Source organism: Bos indicus, chromosome 15 (assembly GCF_029378745.1).
Source record: "Bos indicus isolate NIAB-ARS_2022 breed Sahiwal x Tharparkar chromosome 15, NIAB-ARS_B.indTharparkar_mat_pri_1.0, whole genome shotgun sequence".
Taxonomy (NCBI): Eukaryota; Metazoa; Chordata; class Mammalia; order Artiodactyla; family Bovidae; genus Bos; species Bos indicus.
In genome coordinates, this window is record NC_091774.1 from 25358615 (window position 1) to 25364097 (window position 5483).

A 5483-nucleotide genomic window follows, 5' to 3' on the forward strand; every position below is an offset into this window, starting at 1 on the left:
AAAGTTATATGAGTTTCACATACAGAAACTCTGGAAAATTTTCAAGTGACTTCATTTGAATTAAGTCCTAAAGCTAGTTTAGGTTTGAAGAATATATAATAGGTAAGCGTTTCTGGAGGTGAACACTGGTTTTTGAGAAAAACATGACAAATACTTTTAAACACTGAGTTCCTGAAAGGCCCGTGGGAATGGAGTATTACAGCCCCTTGATAAAACAGTTCTAAAATTATATGGGGGGGATGGTCATTGCCTTGGGAATTTCTTCTCTGAAAACAAAGTACTTAAATGGGATGGCATATGTCCAGATATCTGGAGAAATTAGGTACTGTTTAGTTAATCTTGAGAAAATAACAATTTTATGAATAAGGTTTTATTTTTTACTTATTATTTCAGTACATACTTATTGGAGGCTCTGATTTGTGCTGTGTATTGTTTTAAAAATTGAGGGTCTAGTCAGGACTTGGACATAACCCTGCCCTCATAGAGTTTATGTTCTAGAGAGCAAGACAGATAATACATGAGAAAAAGATTATTGTGCTATTAAATGAGAAGGTGCTGAGGTGAAGACAAATGGCGGTGGGGTTGGGGAAGAGAAAGGACTACCTTAAGTAGAATGGCTAGTGCAGTTTGCCTTTTTCTGGTAGCATTTTCGTCTAGTCCAGAAAGAGAGGCAGGAGGCTGTAGGAGGCACACAAGACTATGGCCTTGAGGTAGCAGAGAACTTGGTGGATCAATGGAGCTTAGAGGGCTAAGGGAGAAGGGGCATTCTAGGCGCTTCTTAACAGGGCTCTGCAAGTGCTGAGTGAATGAATGAGTATAAGATTTTTTTTTTTTTTTTTGAGTATAAGATTTTTACAGCACATCCTTACTGTAGATTAAAAGAGGGTGATCATGAGTGAGAGGTGGGTGTCACTGGAAATGATGGTCAGCTGATCAACTCACAGGGTCTGGAGCAGGATCTCAGTTGGGCGCCCAAGTTTTAGGGTCCATGTTCTTGGCCCAGAGACTTGATATCATCAGTAGTCAGCAGTAAACCAGGGCCTTAAGGATGAACTTACTCCCAGCAAACACACACGGGATGGATGCTGATCCATTTACATGCGGTTTCCTTTTCTAGTGGCTAAAATACCATGTTAATGTGTGCTGTATCGGGCAGCCCTTTTTCCAGCATCGAGGCACTGGAAAAATAAGTATGTAAGCAAAAGCCTACTGAGTAAATTTAGAATAGGCTCAAGAAAGTCTCAAGGCATGTTCTGCATGGGTTCAGCTGAGGCTTGATAAAGCAGTATCTTTGCTTCACAATGAAGAACACTTTTTAGAATAAGACTGAATTTACGTTTAATTTGGGAGTCACTGGTTGCTTTTTCTAGGCTTCCTTTCTCATCATCTTTTGCACAGTCTTTCTTTTTTGTTTCGTCTATATTTTTTTTTGTTTTATATGACAGTTTTTTTTTTTCTGATTATACAATAACAAGTGAATACTGTAGAAAGTAGCCACACTGTAAAGAGAAGACCACTGTTAGTATAATGAGGCCTGTCCTTTTCCTTTGTATTTATTAATATATGTAGCAGGCCACTCAGTGAGGCAAACTTTAAAATGTCTGTCTCCTGCCATAAATATTTAAAGTTGGTAGCAGATTGTGTCAGAGGTGATAGCAAGTCCTCTTGGAACAGACTTCTGCTTTAGGAAGCTTCCTGTGTAGCTTAGTTGGTAAAGTGTCTGCCTGCAATGCAGGAGACCTGGGTTCAATTTCTGGGTCGGGAAGTTCCCCTGGAAAAGAAAATGGCAACCCGCCCTAGTATTCCTGCCTGGAGAATTCTATGGAGAGGAGCCTGGCGGGCTACAGTTCATGGGCTTGCAAGGGTCGGACACGATTTAGCACTCTCTTTCTTTCTGCTTTAGTAAGATCATCAAAATGCCTCTTTGGTTGTATAGTTATAATATTCTTGTATTTTTTAATAATGTGGGTAAAGCAGTCAGAATGCAAGTAAGTCAACTAGAGATACAAAGTGATTAACATTTAATAATGTAAATGGTTCTCATTGAGGGAGGGTACATCTCAGCAGGAATTTATTTTAATTGTTTATAGAAAATTTAAGACATATGTCCAAGTTAAAAGACCAGTATAGTGAACCCCCATAGACTTTGATGCAGCTTGAACAGGTCACTCTGCTGTTATGTCATCTGCACCCCGTCTGGTCTCTTCCCTCACAGATTATTCTGTAGCAGTCCCCAAACAGCATGTCATTTCTTCTGTAAATATTTCGATACATAGCTCAGTAAGGACTCTTAAAAAATCAAAACAGTAATCATGATATTGCTATACCTAAAATTTTAACTTAGGTGATTTCCTAGTATCGTATAGAGACTTAGGTTTGATTTTTTTTTTTTTTTTTACTCTTTTTCTTTCCATGTTCAAAATTGTTTGAAGCTAGTTGCTAAGTGCAGCCCACATTCCAGGAGGAAGAAGATTAACCTCTGCCTTCTGGAGAAAGGGGGAGGAATTCAGAGAGTTATAAGTCAAATCATTTTTTTGTTTTACCCTGGTAGTCTCCTGGGGCCTGAAGGTGAAGATGGTAGAAAGGATTCAGAACTGGACAGATATTCCAGGAGACGATGAAGGAAAAAAAATATGGCCAAAGGGAGCTCCCTGGGCTGATGAACTGTAGGAGCTGTGATGACGAGTTTATAATTTTAGGTTTTCTTTTTGTGTGTTATAATTTATACTTGCAGTGAAATCTGTTAAATCCCTATCTGTGTAGCATCAGCATTAGTTAGCTGAGAGAAGTGAGAAGGTTAAGCTGTAGCAGTAAGCTGGCCATTGGTTCTCAAAGAGCAGCTACAGAGCGGTAGTCACCAGTGAAATGTGACAAGTCACAGCAGCCAAGGCATAGAAGCCTCTCATGGGAACCCTCAAACATTCAGGAGGACTTCAATTTCCTGTCATAGAAGAAGACGCTCGAATTCCTTTCTTTAGTTTTTTTTTTTTTTTTTTTTTTTTAGGCCATGCTGGCCAGCCTGCGGGATCTTAGTTTCCCAAACCAGGGATCAAACCCATGTTCCCTGCATTGGGAGCGCAGAGTCTTAACCACTGGATGGCCAGGGAAGTCCCTCCTTTCTTTAAATCTTAAAGAAAATGTGACCCCAGAAGGCTGGAGTTCTGGGGTTACTCGTGATACATCCATGTTTTCATAAAGCAAGATGGATATAACATGAGGAATTGATTGGGGAGTACAGTGTGAGAGTCTTACTACATGAACCTCTATTTGTTGTAAAGTGGTAGTGTTTTGGATATAACATGGAGCCTAACAGGAAAATAGCTGTAGTAATTCATAGGAACACATTACTCTTTATTTGAATGACTGGCCATTTGGGTTTTTTAAGTTAAATTTAGTTCTTTTTATCCTTTTTTTTTTTATATGAAAACAGGTATTTATTATAGAACCATGTCTAAAAATTAAGGCTTAAACAACAACAAAAAACATAATTCCACACATTGACATTGACTTTGTAGCATGAAAATACTTAGCCTGAAGAGGCAAGTTTGTTCTTGATGAATTAACATATAATAAATTCTCATGACATGATTCCAAAATATATGTATGAACTGACTTGACATGTTTATAAACATAAGGGCAATTTAAACACTGGTATTAGTTTTCACGAATTCAATTTAAGGTCAGTGACTGGAGAGTTATATTAAAAAAAAAATCTGAGATGAAATATTCTTTAGGAAGCTACCACATACCTATGTACATTTTGAAGACCAAGGGTTTAAAGTCCACTCTTGATGAACACCGTTAAGCAAAGGATGTATAACATCCATCACATGTCTGTTCCAAAAACAGCATGTTTCCAAAAGTATACATTTCTTTACAAATAAACATCACGCCACTAATAACTATAGAGGAACCTGCAGAGTTGAGTTCCAAAATATGCTCTCATCCCTGAGCCATATCTTAAGGCCTCCACTTTAATCTTGGGGCTTTAAGAACATCTTCTTTGCTTTAACTGGTTTTATGTCTCCATTTTCATCTTCTTCGTAAATGGCAAGGTCTCTTTTCTTAGCAAACTTTTTCCCAATTGTTCCCACCAAGGTCTCATATCTTCTAGCCATTTCTTCATCTGACACATCGGGCTCCACTGTTTGCTCTTTAACTTCTTCTGCTTTGTTCTTGGTGTTCATCTGAAGCATTAATTTCTCAACCTCAGGATTAAATCCTCTGAATGACGTTCTTCCATAGAGAAGATCTTCACACAACAAGAAACTCTGCTCTTCTATAATGAAACTCTCTTTCTCTTTCAGCTCAGGCAAATCCAAGTACTAGTGCTCTTCACTAATGATTTTCTTTTCTTCCTCTTCTAGTTGTTTCTTGGTTTCCGAGTCCAGTCCCCTTTGCATGAACTTCACGCGCGGCAAGTTCTTGGACAACTTAGTTTTGCGCTCGGCTGCCATACTGACTCCCACCGGGCCCCGCGGTCCTCTTTTTATCCTTTTGTTTATTCTAGTGGCAGTGTTTACTCTTACCAAGTGGCAGAGTTACCAAAATTGCTAGTTCGAGACCAATAGTAATGAATTTTTAAAAGGTTATAAGTATATACATTTAAAGGTTTATCAGATCTGTTTTTTTCCCCTCAGATTTATAAAATTTTTTTTTTACTTTCTTTTTTGGGTCCCACATTTACTGAATTGAATTAAATTCCATCCGTTCCAGTCACTGAATTCTACCTTTCAGTTAATTCACACCGCACATTATTATTGGTCTATGCAAAAGCCCTCTTGTTTTATATATTAATTTCCCTATTTCTACTTCCATTTATATTCTCTCATCTATGTTTTGTTGGCTCTGTGTTTCTCCATTCTACCTTTTTTTCCCTTAATGCACATGATATTGTATGAATGTGTTTAATTCGTGGTATTATGATGCAGCGCTCATTTTTTTTTAAAGCCATACTCTGTTTATGAGGCTGTGTGCGCGTGTGTGCACACGCTAAGTCCCTGTGTCTGACTCTGTGTGACCCTGTGGACTGTAGCCTGCCAGGCTCCTCTGTCCATGGGGATTCTCCAGGCAAGAGTACTGGAGTGGGTTGCCCTCCTCCAGGAGATCTTCCCAAACCAGGGATCAAACCCCTGTCTCTTACATCTCCTGCATTGGCAGGAAGGTTCTTTACCACTAGTGCCATTTGGGAAGCTCTTTATGAGGCTATAATAATATCACTTTTTAAAGTATTTCTTTATATGCTCATTTTTCATTTTCCTTATTGGTACCACAACCAATACTGCCATGAATATCTTGGTATGTGTGTCTGGGCAGGGGTTTCTCTGCAGTATAGAGCCAGGAGTAGGAGTTCAGGGTTATTGGATATCCTGGTACTTAATTTCTCTAAGCACTGGTGGTATTTTCTCCATAATGACTGCAGCAGTTTTAATTGTAACCAGAAATACAGAGTGATCATTTCCCTAGGCCTTTGTCAATAATTT

At 38.7% G+C, this 5483-nt stretch overlaps 1 pseudogene; it reads right to left on the reverse strand.

Annotated features, from left to right (window-relative positions):
• Nucleotides 1-3564: 3564 nt before the first annotated feature.
• On the reverse strand, nt 3565-4477 carry LOC109569206 (M-phase phosphoprotein 6 pseudogene; annotated as a pseudogene).
• Between the last annotated feature and the right edge of the window lie 1006 nt (nt 4478-5483).